Here is a 25191-nt window from a genome sequence, read left to right on the forward strand (position 1 = left end):
GACCCAGATGAGACACCGGTGCAACATGGGAAGGTGGGTGAATCAAACCGACAGGTAAGGGGATGGAGTAACAGTGCAAAACTGGCTGAAATTCCAGCTCGCCTATCCCGACCAAATCTTCCCTCCTGGTTCCCTCCATCAAAAACAGCAGCAAGCACAGCTGGACGGTGTAGAGGTAGAGAGGCAGGGGCTGTGGACAGGACGCTGGGCTCTTACAGACCCTAGCACAAAAGGAGTCACATCCCCAAGGGGCAAGGGGATCTCTGCCTTTTACCAAATGAGCTCCCATGTGTCTCCTGCACCACCCCTGTGGTGGGCATCATCCCCACCCCTCTTTACGTCCCTCCCCCACCCCTCCCTGTCCCCTAGTCCATGGGAGCCCTCTCCTGCTCCCAGGGACCCAGGATTCCCTCCCCCTCCTACCAAATCCTCCATGTGCAGAATAGGCTCAGAGACATCCATTTGCCTTAGGGCTAAATGTGATTCAGTGCTGGAATCCTCAACCCTCCAAGGCTAAGGTTCTCATTTTACAAGCAAAAGGGAAAGGAGCAGCAGAAGTGAAGTTCCAGGCTGTTAGGCAGCAGCCAAATTTTTCTGAAGATGCAGAAATCTCTACTTTCTTTCTTTTTTAAGATCTATTTAATGAAATTAGGAGTTTGGCATAGTTATCAAAGACACACAGGAAATATGCAGATCTAAATTGTCAGAGCTCCAGGATGGAGGCTATTTGATTGTTTTTAATTAAACGGATGTTCCTCTGGCTTTGGCTTTGGCTAAATAGCAAGTGTACAGAAAAGAATACAATACATATAACTTAAAAAAAAAAAAAAAACAACTAGGGCTTGCCTTGTGGTCCAGCAAGTTAATGTTCTGCTTGAAACACCAGTATCCCATATGGAAGTATCAGTTTGAATCCTGGCTGCTGGGAAGGCAGCAGAAGATGGCCCAGGTACTTGGGTGTTTGCCTCCCATGTGGGAGACCTGGATGGAGTTCCAGGCTTCTGGCTTTGGCCTGGTCCAGCCTGGCTGTTGTAGCCATTTGGTGAGTGAACCAGCAGATGAAAGATCATTCTCTTTGTGTTGCTCTGCCTTTCAAGTAAATAAATAAATAAATAAATGTACTAAAAAAAAGATATGAGAGCACACATACATGCAAAAGTGTGTGCACAGTGAAAAAGAAATAGTAGAGACTGTGCATTTCTCTTTTTGGTGTTTAGATGAAGACGTATGTGCGTGTGTGCACTGCACAAATGTCTGACTGGCATTCTTCCACACGTTTCTCTAATACCGGCCACGTCCTCTCTTTGGAATTCATGTGATCTGTCGTTCACAGGTCCCAATGATACCTACTCACCCCTCAGTCAGAAAGGTGAGAGGTGACCCAGAGCCACGGGCCCCAAGCACAACAAGTCAAAGTCCTTCCCCAGAGGCTGATTTTACCTGGATAAAGAAACTTTTTCCTTGATGGAGGGCATCAAACAGGTGCATTGTGTGTCTTGGGGTGAAGGTGAGCGTCTCTCCCTTCAAGGAAGGAAGTCCAACTGCAGTGGATTGGAAGGAAGCAAAAAGAACTGGGTGATGGAGACGCTGAGCTACAGAGGGAGGCTTCACAGAAACTGCCGAATCTGATCAAGCTGGAATCCACATCCATCCTGGACTTTCCAAAAATAGAAGCACGTATTGACTTCACGTTGCCTTACACTCATTTGAGGTGGGTTTCTGCCTTCTGCAAGTGAAGGCAGAAGGCAGACACCCAAATACCATGACTACCTACACAGAGGCTTTTGGATGCATGTTGTTTGTTTGTTTGTTTGTTTTTTCAGAAATAGAATCTGTGTTCACTCTTAAGGTAGGAACCATTAAATACCCCATGGGCGGCGGTGTCTGAAGCAGGGGTAACAACAACGTGCAAAATTGCACCTGTAGTGGGTTTGCTTGATTCAGTTCATTGTTCTGCAAACCATCGCAAACTACATTCTAGAAACATAAATTAGCTCTCTTTCATCTTCACTGTTTTTTCTAAACAGCTCTTCCTCCATGTAAATGTTACCCTGAGCACCAGAGAGGCAGGATTTCCTACAAATTCCAGCTCGTCGCTTTATCGTTCCAATAACCCTCAAATTATACTCCATTTTCTCTCTTTATGACAACCGAGAACAACCAAGCTACCTCCAAGGAATACATAACAACATGGCCAGATTCTGTCAGATTAAAATATGAGACAAATTAACCCTCATTAAGAGAATGCACCTGCAACACTGCCTACCGACTGTGAAAAGGCAACTGGCCGCGTCTCTTAGTCCATATTGTCTTCACCCCTCATTAAGCAGGCCCTGGATTCTGCTGAGCAGCCACAGTCATGAGGGGCTCTCCCAGACCACATGCAAGAGACTTGGTGGCCACATTGGGACTGTTGAGTCTTGCAAGCACCTTTTGTGCCAAACGTGAAGGGAAATGCAATCTTAGAAACCTCTTTATTTTGGCCGGGAGAAAAGAGTTAATTTTTTAAAACCAGTGTTTATTTATTTGAAAGGTAGAGGGAGAGAGAGACAGACAGAAAGAGGTCTTCCATGCAATGGTTCACTCCCCCAAGTGGCTGCGACAACCAGGGCTGGTCCAGGGCGAAGCCAGGCACCAGAAACTCAGTGAATGTCAGGAACCCACATACTTGGGCCATCATCTTCTGCCTTCCTAGGTGCAGCAGCAGGAAGCTGCAATGGAAGCAAAGGAGCCAGGACTCGATCCAGGCATTGTGATATGGGATGCGGATGTCACAAGCAGCAGCATAACACAAGCCACCATAACAGTCACCCTAAGAGTTTTTAAAGGATGCCGGTTACAGGCCGGTTTATTCTCTACTTTTGAAATCATAGGATCTTTCTCCATAGATCGAGTTCCTTTCTGAAGCTTTCATGTGGCTCATGTTCTGCCCACGTAACAGGAAGGTCTAATTTTCTTCCTTAGAGTGCAAAGTCCTTTCCCCCTGAAGTGATCCATCTCTAAGTAACAGGTAGAATGTTCTGGTATCACTTCTCTGAGCTAACAGCTCTAACTCAGCCTTTCCTCACCACTTGACTGCTTCTGACTTCAATAGCAGGTAGAGTTCAGGGGAGTCAAGGTCAAGGGGTGAAACCCATGGAGCTGGCATCTTACACCATGCATTGGATTCCAGAAGCACATTTGCAATTAATTGCGACAGTGCAGGCTCATGCAAACTACAGACTCTGTCTGTATATAGAAAGTTTTATTGCAACACAGCTATGCCATGTGTGTATATACTGTCTTAGGCTGCTTTCAAGCTACAATAGTCAAGTTGTGTACTTGCCACAAAGCCCCCCAGCCTGCAAACTTGAAAATATCTACTCTCTGGGACCGGCACTGTGGCGCAGCGGGTTAACGCCCTGGCCTCAAGTGCCGGCATCCCATATGGGCACTGGTTCGAGACCCGGCTGCTCCACTTCCAATCCTGCTCTCTGCTATGGCCTGGGAAAGCAGTAGAAGATGGCCCAAGTCCTTGGGCCCCTGCACCCACATGGGAGACCCAGAAGAAGCTCCTGGCTCCTGGCTTCGGATCAGCACAGCTCCAGCCGTTACAGCTGGTTGGGGAGTGCCTCTCCTCTCTCTCTGTGTAACTCTGACTTTCAAATAAATAAATTAATCTTTAAAAAGAGAAGAAGAAGAAAATATCTACTCTCTTGCCCTTTGCTAGGACTCTGCTGATCCTAGTACAGTCCAGATACCCTGGTCCATGAAAACAGTAGAACTCAACTCAACATTACAGGAGACCACAAGATGTCATTGACAAGGTTCGTGGCCAGACAGAAGCCATCACTGTGGCAGCACCAAGCCCGCATGGCAGCTTTATGTGACCAGCACAGCTATGCTGCAGGCTCTATTTTAGTCCCTGCAATGAAAGAAGGCACCTGCTCCCTGGAACCAAGAGGGTTTATGGAGGCAAATGCAAGAAGGCCCCAAAGTTCTTTCAGGATTGTGCACAAGCTCCTTCTGCCTTCTCTGTCACCTCTCTCCACAACCCTCTTACACCCAAGTGCCAGCAGATGGGGTGGGCAAGGCCCACACACAGATATTAACAAAGATTTCCACCAGGGTGCAGAGACAGCCTTCTACGGGAGTGGGGGGCTTAAAGGGCAGAGATGCCAAGCTTAACAAAACAAGAAGGGACCACACTGGGCTGACTCTGTGGTGTAGCAGGTAAAGTCACCATTTGCAATGCTGTCATCCCATATGGGCACAGGTTTGAGTCCCAGCTGCTCCACTTCCAATACAGCTCTCTGCTATGGCCTGGGAAAGCAGTAGGAGTGAATCAGTGGATAGAAGACCTCTCTCTGCCTCTGCCTCTCTGTAACTCTGTCTTTCAAATAAATAAATAAATCTTAAAAAAAAAGAAGAAGAAGAAGAAGGGACCACTCTATAGGAGATGCTTCCCAAAATCTTATTTGAGAGAATACCACCAGTGTATTCAAGCAGATCGCCTAAAAACAAAAACTACTTCACAGTCTAATTGAGACAAAAGTCATCAAAATATGGTTCATATGTGTTCTTATTATTAATAGTATTAGAAAATCATAACTTTTCCTTCCAGGTCAACAAATTAGATTCTAACAACTAAAAAAAAAATTTTATGAAACAGTTATTCCACTATTTGTTTTTCGTGTATCCACTGTTCACTGAACTCTTAACTCAGTGCCTATCTGTGTACTAAGTGCATAAGGTCCAATGGTCTCATTGTTCAGTTTCCATTCTAGTTGGGAAGAAACAGAAAGCAGTAATAAGTGAGGAAGAGTAGTTTAGATAGCAGCAGATGCTATGAAACAAACAGAATGCATGCATAGAATAATTGGGGGCTGTGTGATTTTAGGCCAGAAACACAGGGGAATTTACCTACTCTGCACCAGAAATTGTGGTAGATGTTAGGGACACAGTTGGGAAAGAGAAGGATGGCATCAACATCAGATCTATGTAGTGGAGTCTCAGGCAATACAGCAAGAGTTGGCCTATAAAGTCAACTCAAGAGCCACCTTGGGTAGCAGGGCTACAGAACATGTTGTGGGAAATGCCTTTGATCCCTTGTGAGGTCACCATAGCATATCCCTTCTTTACGTATACCTCTCTTGTTTCAAGAAGGATTTTCAGGAAGTGCATCATTATGGTCAATGACAGTGTGAATTTCCAACAATGCTCAAATGGTTCATTCAAATATGGTATAATTTAAAAGGTGTTGCACGAGATTACAAAATAAAATGAGAAAAATGTTCTCAACATGAGATGTCGAAAAAGTAAGTCTGAAGCAGTATTATGTGACAGCATTTTGGTTAACAATGTATGTGAATATATAGAAAACCCTATCCATTGACTTTTAACTGACTAATGGGATGACTGATGATTTCTATTTTTTAATGCTCTTTTGCATTTTCCAAATGTTGATCCAATAATATTATGTCTATGTACACACACACACACACACACACATATAACATATTTTTTCTTTGTGAAAGGCAACTTAGAAAGATTAGAGGCAACAGACTGAGTTTTCCAGTTTCATGAGCAAAGCCATGCCAGGACACTTGGGAGATGACAAAACCCAGCTGCCTCTGCCTCAGGCCTGTGGGCTTTTCCTTCATTTAACTCCCTGGCACCAGTGCCTCACCCCCAAGCAGCCCTCCAGGTCAAGCTTGCCTTCCCACATGGATCTGCCAAGAGGAAGAAACGCAGACGATCCTCTGGGCACAACATGTTCCCCTCTGTGGCAGTCATGATTTTCACTAGAAATGGACAGATCTGTGGCCTGGTCGATGTGACCAAGGAAGGCCCTCCAGGACAGGCAATCACGCGTCCTCACGGCTGAGGGCCAGACCCTGTCCTTGTCCTGCTGAGTCTCTAAGTGGACATTTCCCGCTGCTAGATTTTGTCCGTAGCCGTTCCTCAAGAACTGCCTGCAAAATGGCGACATTCGCCGTCACTGCTAAAACTAAACAAAAGTCAAAGGGCGCTCCCCACTGTCAGTCTCCCCAGTCTCAAATCCCCTTCACATACATCTCTCATGAACCAAAGTAAAAGTCAGTGAATGCAGAAGGAGGAGAAAAACAAAACACTGAACACCGCGCCTCCCAACACAACTTCAAGTCACAAAAGCCTATGACCGAACGGAGTCTTAGCAGGAGCAGGTAGGTAGGTGTCAGTATCTATTTGCATGAGAACACCGAGGCTCAGAGAGCCTAGGCTAGCCCAAGGTCACACAGCCACTGAACGCTGCAGAGCCAGGCCCGGGCTTGGCTCTAAAGAATGACTCCATCCTAAGAGAACCACCTGTTAAGCCCCCTCACCCTGTTCTCTCAGCTCCTAATGCTTCCTTATCCTCCAGTGGCCATCTTCATCCTCCTCACACCCCTCTCCCCAGCTCCTAAGTATTTGAAGGACAAGTTCATGCTTTAGAGTTCATTCCACAGCCCAGAAACTGCAAGCTTAGTAGCCTACAAAGGTCCCCGACAGGTAATGTCAGCAAAGAAAGCAGCCAGGTTAGGGGAGGAGTCTTGCCCCGGGGGAAACTGAAGAGAGGGTGTCCTGTCCCTGAGGGTGATACACATCACAGGCCACAAGGACAGCCGGGCACAGCCCTGGGACAACTCTGAGATGCTGCAGGTTTTGTATGGCTCATGAGCTAGTTTTAGAGTTGAAACAATATCCTTGATTTTGCCTCCTGATCCTCAAAGCCTAAAGCATTCACAACCCAGCTCTTTACATACCAAAGTTCCCCAACCTCTAGACATGGCAACCCTTGCTGTCATGTGTGCTGGCAGGCCTGGTGTGGCTACATCTTCCCAATTTTCTTTTTTTTTTTTATTTGACAGGTAGAGTTATAGACAGTGAGAGGGAGAGGCAGAGAGAAAGGTCTTCTATCCACTGGTTCACTCCCCAGATGGCAGCTATGGCCGGAGCTATGCCGATCCGAAGCCAGGAGCCAAGTGCTTCTTCCTGGTTTCCCATGCGGGTGCAGGGCCCAAGCACTTGGGCCATCCTCCACTGCCTTCCCAGGCCACAGCAGAGAGCTGGAGTGAAAGAGGAACAACCGGGACTAGAACCCGGCGCCCATATGGGATGCCAGTGCCACAGGTGGAGGATTAACAAAGTGAGCCATGGCGCCACCCCCCTCCCCAATTTTCAAGAGCCAGATATCTGAACTGTTCCATTAACTCTCCTATGATTAATTCTCAAGGCAGATGGCATGCAACTCACAGACAACATGTTTGCAAACTTTTCATGTGTCCGCAACCACAGAGGTAGAACCAGAAATGGGAGGACACTTGGCAAGCATTTGGAGAGCAAATTGGCAGATTAGAGATCTCTCTCTCTGTGTCTGTCTCTCTGTTTTTAAAATAAATAAATAAATAAATGTTTAAATACATTAGCTATTGCTACTGGGACTTGTTTTCAGTAAACATATCACCAGGGTTTTCTTCAACGCGCCTACTGTGTACTCCATGAGCGAGACCCTCATGTTAATAGGAAAGAAACGCTGCTCTTAAGGAACTTTCACTTTCATGACGGAGTCAGACAGTCAGCTCATCTCAGTAAGTGCTGAAAGGGTGGGGTGGGTTTTCAGCCTAGAAGTTAATACACTTGCATCCCATATCAGTGTTCCTGGGTTCAGCTTTGTCTCTGGCTTCACATTCCAGCTTCCCACTAAGCAGATCCTGGGAGGCAGTGGAGATAGCTCAAGTAATTGGGTTCCTTCCCACCATGGAGAAGGCTGCGATTGAGGTAACGGCTCATGGTTTTGACACTGACCTTGTGTTGAAATCTTGGAGAGAAAGAGAGACAGAGAGGGAAAGAGGGGGAGACGGGAAGGAGAGAGAGAGAGAAAGATGAGAGATAGAGAGAAACAGTTATCTCCCATCTGCTGGTTCATTCCTCAAATGTTCCCGACAGCCAGGGCAAGGTCAGGTTGAAGCCAAGGGCTGAGAACTGAATGCAGAACCACTTGAGGCAGGCATTAGCAGGAAGCTGAAGCGGAGAGGACGTAGCTCCAGCACTCTGATGATACAAAATTTGGCATCTCACGCAGTGACATCACAGCTGTGCCAAACGCCCCCACCCCCAGTCAGATGGTTCTGAATGGAGCTTCAGTTCTCAGGCTGCAGATTAGCTGCAGACTTACTTGAGGAAGTGCTATGGGACACGCTACTCCTTTCATGAAACAAACGTTGTGAACATCAGGCCAGCTTGGTCCACAGGTGTGGACGTGGGCCTATGCTGCAGGGCTCCATGTGGCTTAGAACACTCAAGATGATTCTCAAAACTCCACTCTGAGATCACATAACACAAGATGCCAAGACGGGTTTCTTTCTCTGGATAACTCTGAGTTTGGTGGTAGATGACTAAAATGCTGTGCCGAGAAAGGTTTGGAGGTCACCTCTAGTCCAAGGAGAAGAGAATGCACCATTGGGCCGGCACCGCAGCTCACTAGGCTAATCCTCCGCCTGTGGCGCCAGCACACTGGGTTCTAGTCCCAGTCGGGGCGCCGGATTCTGTCCCAGTTGCCCCTCTTCCAGGCCAGCTCTCTGCTATGGCCCGGGAGTGCAGTGGAGGATGGCCGCGGCGGCCATTGGAGGGTGAACCAATGGCAAAGGAAGACCTTTCTCTCTGTCTCTCTCTCTCACTGTCCACTCTGCCTGTCAAAAAAAAAAAAAAAAAAAAAAAAAAAAAAAAAAAAAAAAAAAAAAAGAACGCACCATTGATCAGCATGGGCTGCTATGGAGTTAAGTGAGCAGCAGGGTCTCCTTATGTGGAGTGGTGGATGTCAGTGGGTCACGTCCTTAGACTGATTTGCAAAGACTTAATAGACAAACAGGTCTACTTGCTTGGCTTCTGCAGGCAGATACGCGTCCAGTTCTTCTGAAGGCTACTGTGACACTGTAAAGAGAGCTGGCAGGCTTTTCACATCAGGGGACAGACCCTGCCTGCCATACGGTGTCTGTGACAACCCTTCAGCTCTACCACTGTGGTGCAAAGCAGCCATAAACCATAAGAGAATAATGGACATGGCTGATTTCCAATAAAACTTTATTTACACCAAGAGGCAGGGGACTGCATTGGCCCACGAGTCATACTCGCTGACCCCTGCTGGAAGGTAACTGCAGCTGCCGTCTGTTGGCCGAGGGAAGCGCTGATGGACTGTGAGGCTGTTTTGGACAAATGTTCGTGTTCACGGGTCGAGAACTCCTAAGTACAAGAGCTTCTGTAGCTGCAGCACGTGATCTCTGATTTGTTGGGAGGCAGCTTCTGCAGGAGAGAGGAGGATACTCGGCTTTGGTTGGAGGGCAACAGAGAGATGATGCCCAAGTGGCTACCTCGCCTTCTGTTCGTAATTATGTAGTTGCTCCTGGAACGTGTTCAATACTTGCACGTTGTGCTCCAGATTTAGACGCTTTGTGGAGACTCATTTCTTCTGTATGATAAAATGCCACAAAATGCAAGGCCATCTTGCTTAAAACCTCAGATCAAAAGGAGTTTGTGCATTATCAGCTGTCTCCATTCTCCATGGTCCAGACCTGTCTACCCACACACTCACTCTATTTTCTTTTGATATAAGGACCCTGCTCTGGGATCCCACTGTCCCTAACATATGCCTCTATTGACACATCAAACACTTTTTTTTTTTTTGACAGGCAGAGTGGACAGTGAGAGAGAGAGACAGAGAGAAAGGTCTTCCTTTGCCATTGGTTCACCCTCCAATGGCTGCCGCGGCCGGCGCGCTGCGGCCAGCGCACCGCGCTGATCCGATGGCAGGAGCCAGGAGCCAGGTGCTTTTCCTGGTCTCCCATGGGGTGCAGGGCCCAAGCACCTGGGCCATCCTCCACTGCACTCCCTGGCCACAGCAGAGAGCTGGCCTGGAAGAGGGGCAACCGGGACAGAATCCGGCGCCCCGACCAGGACTAGAACCCGGTGTGCCGGCGCCGCTAGGCGGAGGATTAGCCTAGTGAGCCGCGGCGCCGGCCCACATCAAACACTTTTTAGAAAAAAAATTATGTATTTTACAAGGAAGGTGGAGAGATCTCCCAAATGCTTGCAAATCTGCTGCTCCCCAAATGCTTGCTGTGGTCAGGGCTGGACCGGGACCAAAACCAGAAGCCAGGGACTCAATCCAGGTCCCCCACGTGGATGTCAGGGACACAGTTACCTAAGTCATTACTGCTGCCTCCCAGGCTCTACATGAGCGGGAATCAGGAGCCAGAGCTGGAATGGAACCCTGGCACACTGGTACGGGATACAGGCATCTTTACTGCTGGGCTAACCACCCATTCTACACATTCAGCACTTGCTGAGATGAGCTGATTATAGATCTGTCTCCTTCATTAGTGTCCGAGGTCCTCAAGAGCAACATTTCTTTGTTTAATTAATCTCACTATCTTGTTTCTACAATGATTTGGAGTACATAATAGGTGTATTGAAGAAAACAGTGGCAATATGTTTCGTGAAAATAAATTCCAATAACCACAACTAATTTTAAAATGTATTTATTTATTTGAAAGGCAGAGAGAGGGGCCGGTGTTGCAGTGTAGTAGGTTAAAATTCTGCCTGTGACACCGGCATCTCATATGGGCACTAGTTCAAGACCCAGCTGCTCCACTTCCAATTCGGTCCCTGCTAATGTTGCTAGGAAATCAGTGGAAGGTGCCCAAGAAGGTGGCCTGCAAGAAGGTCCAGGATCCCGGCTTCAACCTGGCCCAGCCCCAGCCATTTGGGGAGTGAATTAGTGGATGGAAGATAGAGATTCTCTCTCTCTCTCTCTCTCTCTCTCTCTCTCTATATATATATATATATATATATATTTCTTTTTCTCTTTCTCTTTCTCTTTATCTCTCCCTCCCTCATCCTCTCTTTGTAATTCTGCCTTTCAAGTAAAACAAATCTTTAAAAAAAATCCACTCTCATCTGCTGATTCACTGTACAATTGCCCATAATGGCTGAGGCTGGGCCAGGCAGAACCAGGAGCCCACAACTCAGCCCAAGTCTGCGATGTATTTCCCCTACCCTCACTTGTTTAGTAACTCCTATATGTCTCATTTTGCTCCATTTTCACTTAATTTTTAATCTTACTAAAATAGTAAAATGTTCACCAAAAGTCACTTTCTCTTTCCTGGGTCTTTCTCTCTAGAGGCAAGCCATTTTCATCATTTTCTTACGTGACTCTTACTTCTACATATTTTTAAAATTTTTATTTTGGGGTCGGCACTGTGGCGTAGCAGGTAAAGCTACTCTTGCAGTGCCAGCATCCCATATGGGCGCCAGTTCGAGACCCAGCCACTCCACTTATGATCCAGTTCTCTGCTATGGCCTGGGAAAGCAGTGGAAAACGGCCCAAGTCCTTGGGCCCCTGCACTCACATGGGAGACCCGGAAGAAACTCCTGGCTGTTGGCTTTGGAATGGCCCAGCTCCAACCGTTGTAGCCATTTGGGGAGTGAACCAGCAGATGGAAGATCTCTCTCTCTCTCTCTCTGCCTCTGCCTCTCTGTAACTCTGCCTTTCAAATAAATAAATAAATCTTAAAAATAATTTTCATTTTATTTGAAAGGCAGAGATTAAAGGAAAAAGACAGACAGACACAGAGAGAGCTCTCATATGCTAGCTTATTCCCCAGATACCCACAGCAGCCATGCCGAAAGCAGGAACCTGGAACTCCATCTGGGTCTCGCATATTGGTGGCAGGGACACAAATACTTGAGCCATCACCCACTACCTCCCAGGATGTGCACCAGCAGGAAGCCAGAATCAGGAATGGAGGCAGGACTCAACCCCCAGACACTCTGATAGGGAATGCAGATGTCCCAAGTGGCATCACATCCATTGCACTTAGCATGTGCTCTGAGAATAACTAATGTTTGTAAACGGAGTGCTTTTTTAGTTTATGGCAGTGCTCTGCATACATGGCCTCATTAGATCAACCTTATGAATGTTTATGGATGATTTCAAAATTAGAGTGAAGTGTTCTGGCAACCCACATCCCATTCCCACTTTATAGATAAGAAAATTTTAAAAATTGTCTTCTTGGATATCTTTCTTGGAAAACACTATATGGAGAACTTAGGATTGTGGATGAAATAATTGTGCCGGCGGGGGCGGGGGAGGCTTCAAAAATTCATAGGAGGAGAGCCGGCGCCGTGGCTCAATAGGCTAATCCTCCACCTTGCGGCGCCGGCACACCGGGTTCTAGTCCCGGTCGGGGCACCGGATTCTGTCCCGGTTGCCCCTCTTCCAGGCCAGCTCTCTGCTGTGGCCAGGGAGTGCAGTGGAGGATGGCCCAGGTGCTTGGGTCCTGCACCCCATGGGAGACCAGGAAAAGCACCTGGCTCCTGGCTCCTGCCATCGGATCAGCGCGGTGCGCCGGCCGCAGCGGCGGCCATTGGAGGGTGAACCAATGGCAAAGGAAGACCTTTCTCTCTCTGTCTCTCTCTCTCACTGTCCACTCTGCCTATCAAAAAAAAATAAATAAATAAAAATAAAAAAATAAAAAAAATAAAAAAAAAAAGATTAAAAAAAAAAAAATTCATAGGAGGGGCAGGCATGCTGTACTGGAGTGCTTGGTTCGAGACCTGGCTACTCTATGCTTCTGACCCAGCTTCCTGCTAAGGCAGTGGATGATGGCCCACGTTCGGTTCCTAGCACCCACAAGCGAGACTCAGATGGAGTTTATTGCTCCTAACTTCTGCCTGGCTTATCACTGGCTGTTGTGAGCATCTGGGGGAGTGAACTAGTGGATGGGAGATATTTTTGTCTTTGTCTCTCTCTTTGTCTCCATCACTTGCCTTTCAAGTAAATAAATAAGTCTTAAAAAAAAAAAAAAAAAAAGAAGTTCATGGATAGGGCTGGTGTTGTGGCTTAGCAGTTAAAGCCTATGTCATCACTGGCATCCCATTTGGGTACCAGTTTGTGTCCCAGCTGCTCTACTTCCAGTCCAACTCCCTGCTAAAGGCCTGGGAAAAGCAGTGGAAGATGGCCCAAGTGCTAGGGCCTCTGCCACCCACTTGGGAGACCTGGAGGAAGCTCCTGGCTCCTGGCTCTGGCCTTGCCCAGCCCTGACCGTTGCAGCCATCTAGGGGAGTGAACCAGCAGATGGAAGACTTCTCTCCCTGTTTCTCTCTCTCTCTCTCTCTCTCTCTCTCTCTGTAGCTCTGACTTTCAAATAAATAAATCTTGCAAGAAATAAAAATTTTAAAAGTTCATGGGAAAATGCCTATTATGAAAAAATACACATGGATTTCAAACTTTCTACAACAAAATAAACTTCTCTTTTAATATCATTTTTGCATTACCCTTGAAGTACCCTGTTGCTATTTCCTAACAGTATTTTTATTTTAAATTGTGTTCTTTTCTTCCTGCTCTTTCCAAACCATTGAAACTGCCTTGAGGAGAGCCCCATGATCAGTGACCACAGGGAATATTTATGATCTGTAACTACCTCTGGCCTCTTGAAGTCAGGACCAAATAAAGGCATCCAAATGCACTCCTATCATTTGCTAGGTTCCAGTCTTCCAGTTTCTCTTCTACCCTTCCACTCCTGATAACTCCCTCCCACCTGCACCCCGCACCAACTCAATATGCTTCACACTCCCTCGACCACATGCTTTATTATTGTCTTAAGGTCAATACCTTTATAAACGTGGCTTTGACTGACTTTTCTTAGATAACTTGAGGGCACTTCTTCTTTGCAAGCAATAATAAAAATAACCTGGCCGGGGATGTTATCAAGATGAAAGTAATTGCAAAGTCCTGAGCTGAACTGCATGGGAAAACCAGCGTCTCTTATTATTGTGTAATTCTTTGAACAAGGAAGGATTAGCTTTATGTAAACCATCCATCTCAGGCCTGCCTTATTTCAAAGAGGCCTCACCCTGAAATGTAGATGATAAGAAATTATATATTTGTTTTTGCCAGCAATTCTTCATTGCACGTTAATATTTTTCCCTAGGCGTCTTATGGGAACTTTCCTACAGGTATGTGGATATTGGACTGCCCTTACCTCTATAAGTAACCTTGACAATTCAATTTCCCACATAGTGTTCTCTTATCTTCCCAGCCCCCAGACAGATCTCAAGCTAGTTGGCTGCCAAAGGCTATTCTAGCTGCGCCAAGTTCAATGTCAGTGATGTCGAACACAGACAAAGAAGCAAAGCGTTCAAGGGAAATGAGCCTGGCCTGTCCTTCTGGCACTTCCTCTATCCAGATCTCCCTGCACCGTGTGTCCAGGGAGAAGAGGCCATCAAGGCCACTCCTGCAGAGGGGGAACGAGCTTTGTGTCCTTGTTGGGAGCTGGGAGCCCGTTCTTCCAGAAGAATATGACCACAGAAGGGCCCCTGGAGGAAGAAGCCAGGCTCGCCTGTGACACTCGGCCATGCGCAAGGATTTGCTGGAACACAGCCCTCTGGGTTTGGACCCTGTTCTGCCATTTCTCGGCTAGGTGACCTCAGCCAAGCTGGTGGAGCTCTTTGAGCCACATGGAGTTCACCTAAAATTCGGAATCAGGAGGAGTGCTGGGAGTCAAGTAGCAAGTATGGATGAAGCAAAAGGGTCCACCTGAACCCCAGCACAATCTGTGGGCACCAGCATTCTACTGCCCAGTTACGGGGACAGGGGACCCAGGAGCCCCGCTTTAGCTAAGAGTTCAGGAGATGCAGGTTTTGTACCAAGGCCAGTTTACTGCCTCTGGAAAATGACTCCTGACAAGGAGCCCCCGGAAACTTCCAGGGAAACTACGTGCCCCAGAGTCTGTGCACTTCACATCCATCAACTCATTTAGTCCTCACTATTGTGAGGCTAACGCCAGCGCTGTTATCATTCTCCTTTGACAGATGGTGGGATGCAAGCAGAGAGAAAATAAATGACTTTGCAGATAGCCAGACTATGGAATATTATACAGTTTTTAAAAAGAAGGAAAGGCTGGCATTTGCAACCTGGAGGAACCTGGAGGATATCATGCTGAGTGACATAAGCCAGGCAGAGAAAGGCAAATATCACATGACCTCCATCATACGTGGAACCACACATGGCCAAACCCCATCCCAGTGACTCCAGTTTGACATCAACGGCTGTGTTGGCCTTCCATGACAAGGCCATCAGATCGGTCCCCCTCAGTGCTCTGGCATACCACAGGCCATCGAGTGTGAATTCTGGAATGACCAAGTCTTCTATTTCCCCCTTTCTAACAGTGATGTTGGTGGCTTTGAGCTGCTCTTACACAATGCTTACTGCACACAGCTCATCTTGTTACAATACAGAGTCCAGGTCACTCGGCTAGAGTGGAACCTGAGACTCTGCATTTCCACCCAAATCCAGGAGCTTTGCAAGGCTGCTGGTTGCAGACAATTCCTCGGATGGCAAGAATTCGGAAAACATGGGACACAGAAAATCCTCAGATGCTACAATATAAGCAGAGGCCCTTGAACCACTTTTCTCAAACACTAATGATGTAAGAGCTGAGGATCCTGGCTCTGGTTTCCAGGCCAGTGTTGAAAGAATCCATGCTGTTTTTTTTTTATTTAAACATGTTACTGAAATACAATATGCATACCCAAAAAAATGCACATAAGTGTACAGACAAATGAGTTTTTGGTCCTCTGAGCACACTGATAACCAACACTCAAATTAAGAAAAAAACATTGCTAGTACCCCATGAGTCCTCACTTAACAGCCAACCAGGGAATTGTACTTCAACAACCTCATTATATTTTCTGTTATTTTTAACTACCGCTGTAATTAAGCTCAAAGAGTTACCTCACGCAGCCCACTTTGGCACATCGTGCACACTTTTTGATTTTCAGCCTTTCACCCTACTCTGGTGCCCCTGAAATTCATTTGTCACACAAAGAGATGTCACAGGCTGACAATCACAAGAGCCCTCTATTACTCCTGCTCCCTACTCCCACGTGCCAGGCTGACAAGAAGCAGACCATTTGCAATGTGTCCTACGTGTTTGCTGTTCCTGTGCTCCCAGTGGCTGGCAGCTGTTGCCCAGAAGACCCCATTAACACAGTATCATGGGGCCTCAGAGCTGGCAGGCACCTTGTGTTTGCCTGCCCCAAACCCATCCATGGACATGAAGAAGCCGAACTCAGAGAGGGAAAGTGAGTTTGCTGAAAGCACACAGCAAGCTACAGGCAGTTCGAATCAGGGCTTCCTGAGTGTTGGACCTGACAGCTTTGCTATCTAGAAATGATTCTCCAAGTGTGAGCCACAGCCAGCACCAGTGTGGGAATGCTTTGTTACCTGCAGAAATGGAGAATCAGAGGTTAGAAAAGGTAGGGGCTGGTGTGCAGTGGTTAAGCTTGAGTAGTGGTCAAGCTGCCAGCTGGGACACTCACACGGTATATCAGAGTGTTGAGTTCCACTCCTGGCTCATGGCCCAAGTCCGGCTTCCTGGTAAGGCACATCCTGGGAGGCAGCAGTGGTGGCTCAAGGACTTGGGCTCCTGCCACCCATATGGGAGACCCAGATTGGGATCCTGGCTCCTGGCTTTGGTCTGGCCCAGTCCCAGCCATTGTAGGCATCTGAGGTGTGAACCAGTGGGTGAGAGCTCTCTTTGTCTCTCTATCAAGTAAATCAATCAATCCATTAAATGGTTTATAAAAAAGAATAAAAGAAGAAACTTTGTAGCAAGTTGGCACTGTTAAGACATCAAAGCAGAGATCTCTGGATTGTCTCATTGATCTGCTCCATTGAAGTCATCTTAGGTGTTGCTAACTCTCAGAAAGTTGTGTGTGGCCCGAGGTGCATCAGGAGTCAGCCAGAACAGCTATGGACTGGCCCGTGGTGGGTTAGAAATAAAACCTGATTGGGGCCGGTGCTGTGTCATAGTAGGTTAAAGCCTCCGCCTGCTGCATTGGTATCCCATATGGGTGCCAGTTCAAGTCCCTGCTGATGGCCTGGGAGGATGGCCCAAGTGCTTGGGCCCCTGCACTGGGTGGGGGGGGAGGGGGGCAGGAGGAGGCAGGGGGAAGAGGGGGAGGAGGAGAAGGGGCAGGAGGAAGCATGGGGGGAGGGGAGAGGAGGGAGGAGGAGGAAGAGGGGAGGGACCAGGGGAAGAGAAGAAAAAATAAAACCTGCTCCTTCTCTGTGGCTACTAGTTAGAGAAACCCTGATCTCTAGCACTAAATCTCTCCCATCAGAGCACCAGAGGCCTCTGGAACTACCCTAACACAGGCTACAGCTGTGTTATCCATTGGAAGTCACTAGGAAATGACACTGCGGTCACCTCCCAGGACAAACCTTCAAACTTGAAGGGAAAGGGTATAACCTGGTAGCTAAGGATGTGGGCTCTGGGGAGAGTCCACACGTGGCCTACCCTGTTCCACTACCTTCCTCCTGTTTGACTTGCTCATCTATAAATTAGAGGACAGGAGGAAGAAGAAGAGAAAGAAGATGAGGAGAAAAGAGAAAGGTGAAGAGGAGGAGGAGGAAAGAAAGTAGAGGAGGCGAGAAGGAAGAGGAGGAGGAAAAGGAGGAAGAGGAAGAAGAAAGAGGGAGGGGAAGAGAAGGAGGGAGAAGAGGAATCTGTTCATTCCCACAAAGTGTCTCGCACAGTTCCTGGCACATGGAGGTACCCCACACACACCGACACCAGCAGTATGAATAGTACAGAAGGCTGGAACATAGACCATTGAGTCAGCTTTGCTTGGGTGACAATCCCAGCTTCTTCACTTACTCAGTTGGTAGTTTGGGGGCAAGCCGCCACCCTTAAAACCTCCTCATCTGCAAATGGGACTCAAAGTGCCACCGTCTCAGGAAGCTGCTGTGAGAATGAAGTGAAATCACCCACATAAAGCATCCAGAACCAGGCCTGGCACTCAGCAAACACATAACCCAAATCCAAGAGGCTGCCTCCCACCATCCCAGCTGCTTTAGAAAGAACTTGCCTTCATGGCCAGCAGTTAATGTATGCAAATTCCTGCTCGCTTCTCAGTTTGTGGAACGAGAAGTTATGATCAAAAAAGGCGACCATAGGCCAGGCAGGCTAACTCTTAGAATGGTGGGCAAGTCAGAATGTCATCATCTGCATCTAGCAAGATTTCAAACCTGTTTACTATTTCTTTTAGGGGTTTAGAACCATTTGATCTATTTACAGATGAGATTATCTGTAGCTTGGGCTTGCCAAGAATTAAACAACTAGACGATACAGTGTGACATTAATTTCCCTTCTGATGTGGTCAGCAGTAGGCCATGGGGCATCCCCACGTCTGCCAAGAGCCATTTGGCAGCTGCTTCCTTGGGCGATTTGGCCTAGTGTGATTTTGGCCCTGTGGTCAGAGCTGAGCAGATGGAGCTGCACTTTGCAGAAGGACCCAGCGGGTTCTCCATCACACAGGCACTGAGCTCAGCCCCTCAGTGAGCCACACTGTGCTGCTAGGTACATGGCCAGGACAGCAACAACAGGATGCATTGTAAGCTAAGCCTTGGAGGAGCGAGAAAACTGGCCTCCTCTGCGCTGAGTTAGCAGTGTCATCTATTATTGAAGGGGCAGGAAGAAGCAGAGATCCCAGCTCTTCCTCTTCCAAGCAGATACGTGAGCCAGGTGGCATGGCAACAGAGAGACAGCTTTTCTGGGGCTTCTCTATCAGCCTGGAAATAGATGGGGCTAAAAATCAGAGGTCTGGGAGGGAGCAACCTTGGACAACAGGGGCAGGACAAGGACCACTTACTGAGTACGCAACTAGCTTACTTTAGCGGAAGAAGTGGCCTCAGCTCTCTGGACTACTGAGTCACTTCTGAGTAACACAGGAGAAAAAGGAGGGTTGGTTCTCAGTATCACCCCTGGCCATCATCCTCTGACATCACACTGCCCCCAGCACAGACCAGCAGAGACAGCTCTGTGAGCCCTGGGATAGTAACATGCCACCCTGCTCTGTTTTGGCCATGGTGAAGAGAGCTCGGAGCTGAACTGTCCAATAGAGTAGCCACATAGTACTATTTAAATTTAAATGAAATTAGAAATTCACTTCCTTGCTGGCACCAGCCGCATTTCAAGGGCCAATGGCACCATGTGACTAAGTGGCCACTATTCTGTCTGGAGCAATTCTATCATTGCAGAAAATTCCATGGATAGCATTGGTCTAGAGATAAACATGGTCTAGGGTGTTTACAAAAGCCCTTGAGTGAATAAAAAAAAAAAGGCAGTGAAATGGGCATTGTTACACCTGGCTGCTGCAAACATAAATTTGGTGTACTATTTCTAGAACACGATTTAACTGGATTTCTCAAAAACCTTAAAATAGGCATAACCTTTGAGCCACTGTCTGTGCAGGTAGAACACTAGCCAACAGAAGTAGCCAAAGAAATGGTTCAGAAATTTGCTGAGCTATTTGCTGAAAAAAAGTACTTGTCATACAAAAAAAGTTAGAAGTCATACAAATACACAATAGGAAAATAAAAAATAAATTACCTCATGGGAGGGGCTATAATACCGCTAGGAAAGACTGGGTCTCTGAAAATCATCCACATTGGAGAAATGACTAAGGCGTAAGCGAAGAAAAAAGTAGCAAGCATCTACACATTGGCTGTATATTAAAAATTACATGTGAAAATACAAATGGAGCATAGCAGGTGAAGCCGCCATCTACAATGCCGGCATCCCATATGGGTGCCAGTTAAGTCCCGGTTGCTCCACTTCCCATCCAGCTCTCTGCTATGGCCTGGGAAAGCAGTGGAAGATGGCCCAAGTCCTTGGGCCCCCGTACCCGTATGGAAGACCCTGAAGTTCATGGCTCCTGGCTTCAGACCGGTGCAGCTCCAGCCATTGCAGCCATCTGGGGAGTGAACCAGTGGATAGAAGACCTCTCTCTCTCTCTGGCTTTCAAGTAAATAAATACATCTTAAAAAAGAGAGAGAGAAAAGAAAATACAAATGAAAGACACTAGAATTTTATTTATTTATTTATTTTTATTTGACAGAGTTAGACAGTGAGAGGGAGACAGAGAGAAAGGTCTTCCTTAACATGGTTCGCCCCCCAAATGGCCACCACGGCCAGCGCTGTGCCGATCCGAAGCCAGGAACCAGGTACTTCCTCCTGGTCTCCCACGCCTTCCCATCCTCCACTGCCTTCCCGGGCCAGAGCAGAGAGCTGGACTGGAAGAGGAGCAACTGGGACTAGAACCCAACACCCATATAGGATGCCGGCACCACAGGTGGAGGATTAACCAAGTGAGCCACGGCGCCAGCCCCAAAGACACTAAAATTTTAACAGTGACTATCTCTGAATGGTGAATCATGGTCAGTTTTTAATTTCTTTGTAACTCCCTGGAAAAGGAAGACTGTGCAGCTAGCACGCATGGAGTGCCCAGTGTGTTGGGCATGGTTTAAGGAGGTTTGATCCTCCTGACACTCTGTATGGTGTAGCTCCATCCCCACTGTGGACCAAAGCGGTGGAGGAGAGCTCCTCCAAGGTCGCACAGCTACGAGGAGGACAACCCGGAATCTGAAAGTAGAAGCTGGCCTCCAGATTCTGCAGCTCTCACACTCGCTGCAACAATCAGTGCAACCTACAGAGGAGGCCCCTGCCAGAGGAATTACGAGTAACGTGCGAGAGGTGGCACAGCCAGGAACTGGCCGGGCTAAAACGTGAACACAGGCTCACAGGCTGTTAAGTGCTGCCTATCTCAGTAAGCAGGCAGGGCTGGCACTGAGCCTTGTGGTTAGGATGCCCACATCCCACTTCGGGGTGCCTGCTTTCAATTCCCAACTCCTGCTATTGACTCCCGTGCAGATCCTGGGGGGCAGTGCTGATGGCTCAAGTTACTGGGTGCCTGCCACCCTTCCAGGACACCTGGATTGAGTACCCAGCTCTCGGTTTCAGCCTGGGTCCAACCCCAGATATTTAAATGGTGCTGGGGGGGGGGGGCAATAGTGGAGGTGTCCAACCTGGAATTTAGGTTATGTTACAGAAAACAAGCCAGTCTTCATTTCCTGCACTTCAGAATTCACAAAAGTCAATTTTCATGGACTGTTTGGCCTGTAGGCCTCTCATACTGAGCCCTTTACAGTATTATTGTAGTTAAGCCTCAGAACAATAGCCATTATTCTACCTATTTTAGAAATGAGGAAGCTGACCTTCTCAAAGTTGTGTAAGGAGCTGTGTCCAAGGCCCCACAGCCGGTCATGAGAGGACCCAAGATTCACACTTTGGCTGTGGACTCTGGCGCCGATACTCTTCAACACATCTTCAAGTGGCCACTAGCTTTCTCTTCCTACAGGACAAGCTGGAGAGCAAAAGGGACACAGGACAGGACAGCAGGTGCACGCTGCACCTGCCCCAGGCCAACCGAAGTGTCTGTGGCAATCCTCTGCCTCTAGGCAACACTGTCTCTCTCTCTCTCTGTTGTTCTCATACGTGTCTGTGGGCCTCTGGGCCCACTCCCCACCATAGGCCCCCAGAATGAGCTAAAAGGACAGTATTTTTGTAGGTTCACAGCTGTTACATAACAAAGTACAGACGCTTGCTTTTTGGTGTTCCCGACTCTGCCTCAACATCCGACTGCTTGATCTTGCACTGTGGGCTGACTGCGGCACCCCGGAGCAGGAATGAAGAAGACAAACACAGGCCTTTCTGTTGCTATGGGATGGAGGTGGAGGGTTCCATCTCCAGCAGTTGGGATCCGTTATTCTCGACAATGAGAACAAAGACCAGACAGACTTGGTTTTGCCATGCTCCAGCCCCAGCGCCAGCCGTAATCCATCATCACATGGCTCCTGCACAGCTCGTCACATGGTGCATAGATGAGGCAGCCAGCACCGGGGAGAAGATTTTGCTGATCAACAGATCTGATTTCACCTCACTGCCCCAGGAGCTGTACCTACCGGGGAACCAGCCCCACACCCACCTATAAATGTATCACCAGGGGTCAGTGGCGAGGGACAGTCCAGAAGCCAGCTCATTCCACGACCCATTACACAGCTGCCCTGAGATGCACAGTGCCAGCCAACTAATGGAGGCCAGGGCATCATTAGTTCCCTGGAAAATGACATCCTCCCAGAGGCTGGAACGGGCTTCTCCATCCTGAGAACAGAAACCACTTGTGCCTGGAGGCACTGTCATGCCACACCAAGTCACAGAGCAGTGTTTGTGGGGGCAGGAGCGAAGGTGGAGGTGACAAATAAGGGCAGAAGGCCTAGCTCTGCCATTGTCCTGCCGTATGTCCCAGGGAAGTCTCTTAAATGTTTATTTTTTCTTTTATTTTTGTCTACTTGAAAGGCAGAGCAAGAGAGACAGAGACAGAAAGAGACAGAGGCACAGAAAGAGACATCTTCCAGGCCCCGGTTTACTCCTCAAATGCCCACTACAGCCAGGGCTAGACCAGGCTGAAGCCAAGAGGCAGGAACTCCATCCAGGTCTCCCCCATGGTGGCAGGACCCCAAGCACTCAAGTCATCACCTACTGCCTCCCAGGACGCATTAGCGGGAAGCTGGACCAGAAGCAGAGGAGCAGGACTTGAACTGGCACTCAGATACGCGAGGCTTAAGCGACGGCACCTCAATGCCTGCTCCCTGGGGCAGTCTCTTAAATGTTGTAACTTTCAGTCTGCTTCATCAATTACATAGCTAAAACAATGATAGCACCTACTGGGCTTTGTGAGCACTAAATGAGATGATACGTGAAAAGTGCTTGCCCAGCAGCTGCTCATAGCAGAGGTTTAATAAACGTTAGCAGGGAAAAAAATTATTATTGTAGCATCAGTGCTAAAATAACCATTCCATTCCATTAATTAGGATATAATGTATTCATATAATGCATATGTAAAATATTAATATAATAACAATTATATTATATGTTATTATCTCATGTGTCAAATGAAAGCTCTCTACTCATATATTGCCTAAAATCAAGGGAATAGAGTGGAGAAAAGCAGAATAGAACAGAACTACAGTGAATTAAGCCCCTGTATTCCTAGGTCAAAGCCAAGGTCAAGGCATCAGATTGCAAACTTCCCTTCTCTCCAACATCACCCTTCAACGCCAGCCAAGTTTGAGGGGTGCCACTGAGTCCAAGGCAGGCAGCGATGGTCAGGGTCATTTCCCACCATCCCTGAGAGGTTCCAAACATTGCCCTCTGCTTGCCCTGTTTATTTCACTCTATGTTGGTTGCTCTTCTAGTGAGAAGAAGTCCTTCCTTCTAGTCCTTCCTTCTCCCCCAAATCCCCAGCAGTAGTCTGCCTAGAGGAGGAGACTTCATGGTGGGCTGGCACTGCAGGTGCCATGCACAAGAGACTCAAAAATCCAGAGCTGGAAAAAAGAAGGTGGGGGTGTCTCATGAATCACCATCCAGCCATGCAAAATCAATACCACCAGGGTGGAGACAGAGCACACAGGGCTGGCCCCCTCTGTGCAGGAGGCAGCAGTTACTGTTTCAGCTAACATTACACTTGAGTGACAGCTGAGTACAACGGAGAGAACTGATGACTTCAGCCTCACTCATGGGCTAGGGCTATAATTCACCGTATTACTGCCTAGAGTTCAATATCAGTTATGGTTTCTCATCAGTCCTTCCACACCCTTCAGCTAGCCCTCCCCTGCCCTGCACTCCACAGTTTTGTTTCTAAACGCCATTTTTTTGGTAGGCTTGTGAAGGGATGGACAAATTCTGACCTCAACAGCCAGCTGCTCCCTTCCTGGGTTCCTCAGTGTCTGTCTCTGCATGTCTCTCTTTCTGTCTCTGTCTCCAACTTGGCCCATTTTTAAGCAACACCTAGGTTTCCCCAAAGCAGGGTCAGAAATTCCACCCTACCTGGGGCCAGGTGGACAGCGTAAGTGACAGGTGAGCCTCCAACTTCAGGAAGCACTGCTTAAAGCGCTTCTTTATTTATCCTCTTCCGCACAGCGAGATTCACGCCATCAGCAGCAGCTCTAAGCTACGGGAGCCTCCAGCCTGTTTGCACCCAGCTTTCTCCATCGTTTCTCCTCTCATTATCATAGAAAACAACTCAATTAAGACTCTTTCCCGGTCTCCCTCAAAGCGAGTGATTGGTACTTACCACCTCAGCTCGAAACCTCAAAAACCATGCCTTTGCCAGCCCCTACAATTAGGCGAGCTAAGATTTGAATAAGAGCCAGTAAATTTCCCTGCATTATTGATTTTCACTAAGCGTGTGGCACATTGTATTTTCTCGAATTGAGTGGAGATACTTGTTTTCTTAGCACTCAATCGATGTTTCTCCTGCATCACTCCAAGGGTGGCCATGAATCTGTGTCACAGGGATGAAATACTTCTCAACAGAAACATCCAGATCTTCCAGGAGCCAGTGCTGTTTTCTAGTTCAATCTTCGAGCCCCCTCCCCCACCAGAGAAATTCCAAAATAAATTTCCTTGCACCTCTAAATCTCCTTGCTCCTTATTCTTTAAGTTTCCTCTTTGCCAAACACAGCAAGCATTGCCTCTGGCTGTTTCACTGTGAAAATCATCAGTAAGGGAAACCCTGGAGACTGGGTTTATTTGGGATTTTTCTTTTTGATTTATAGCGTATTGACCCTCTCCAGAAATGGCAAGGATTCTTCTGAATTAGCAAACCTAGGATAGACATCAAACTCACGTGGAGAAGCCAATCAGCCGCTGATGGAGTAAGTATGTTGACAAGAGGCATCTCCTGGGGTGATTCGAGCAGGCTAAGAAATGGCTAGGATTTGGAAAATTGACGAACTTTGCTAACTGCCAACTGTGCTTCCTACCCCACCCAAATCCCCCAGGACTTTCCTCCAAAATAGGCTGACTTGTTCCAAAGTCCCAGAAAATACTTGTTCACAGGAATATTCCATGCTTGTGTTATCCCACACGGTAAGCACTAGCCACAGGATACTTGTAAGTATTTGGAATACGGCCAGTACAAATAAGAATTTCACATTTTATATTGAGCTATAAACTTTAAATTTAGACTGAATTTTATTTTCCATGTTAATTAATTTATATTTAATGGCCCTGTGTGGCTAGTGGCTCCCATATTGGATGGCCTAGGCTTACAACAACAAAGGAGCTATGTATTTAGGAATTCTCCTGCTCACTTCTCTCCTCAGTTATGGTAAAAATCATCAGGAGAATGGGCCAAGAGCAGCTTCCTGCAACTACTGATGTGTTGTTGAGAGTACAGGGGTCACATTGGGACCATCTGAAAATACTACCAAGCTGCGTGGGGCAGGTG

The 25191-nt window shown here is 47.6% G+C and overlaps 1 long non-coding RNA gene across 2 annotated transcripts in view; it reads right to left on the bottom strand.

The window, feature by feature from the left end:
* LOC127492315 (uncharacterized) overlaps positions 1 to 24168 on the bottom strand; it is an 88944-nt gene extending 64776 nt beyond the window's left edge. Inside the window, exon 1 of one of the 2 annotated variants that reach the window (XR_016214202.1) lies at positions 23787 to 24168. This is a non-coding gene — a long non-coding RNA (uncharacterized LOC127492315). The remainder of the gene's footprint in view (positions 1 to 23786) is intronic. The other variant, XR_016214200.1, reaches the window with a different exon arrangement.
* Between the last annotated feature and the right edge of the window lie 1023 nt (positions 24169 to 25191).

Source organism: Oryctolagus cuniculus, chromosome 10 (genome assembly GCF_051225735.1).
Source record: "Oryctolagus cuniculus isolate XC-2025 breed Fujian yellow rabbit chromosome 10, ASM5122573v1, whole genome shotgun sequence".
NCBI classification, from domain to species: Eukaryota; Metazoa; Chordata; class Mammalia; order Lagomorpha; family Leporidae; genus Oryctolagus; species Oryctolagus cuniculus.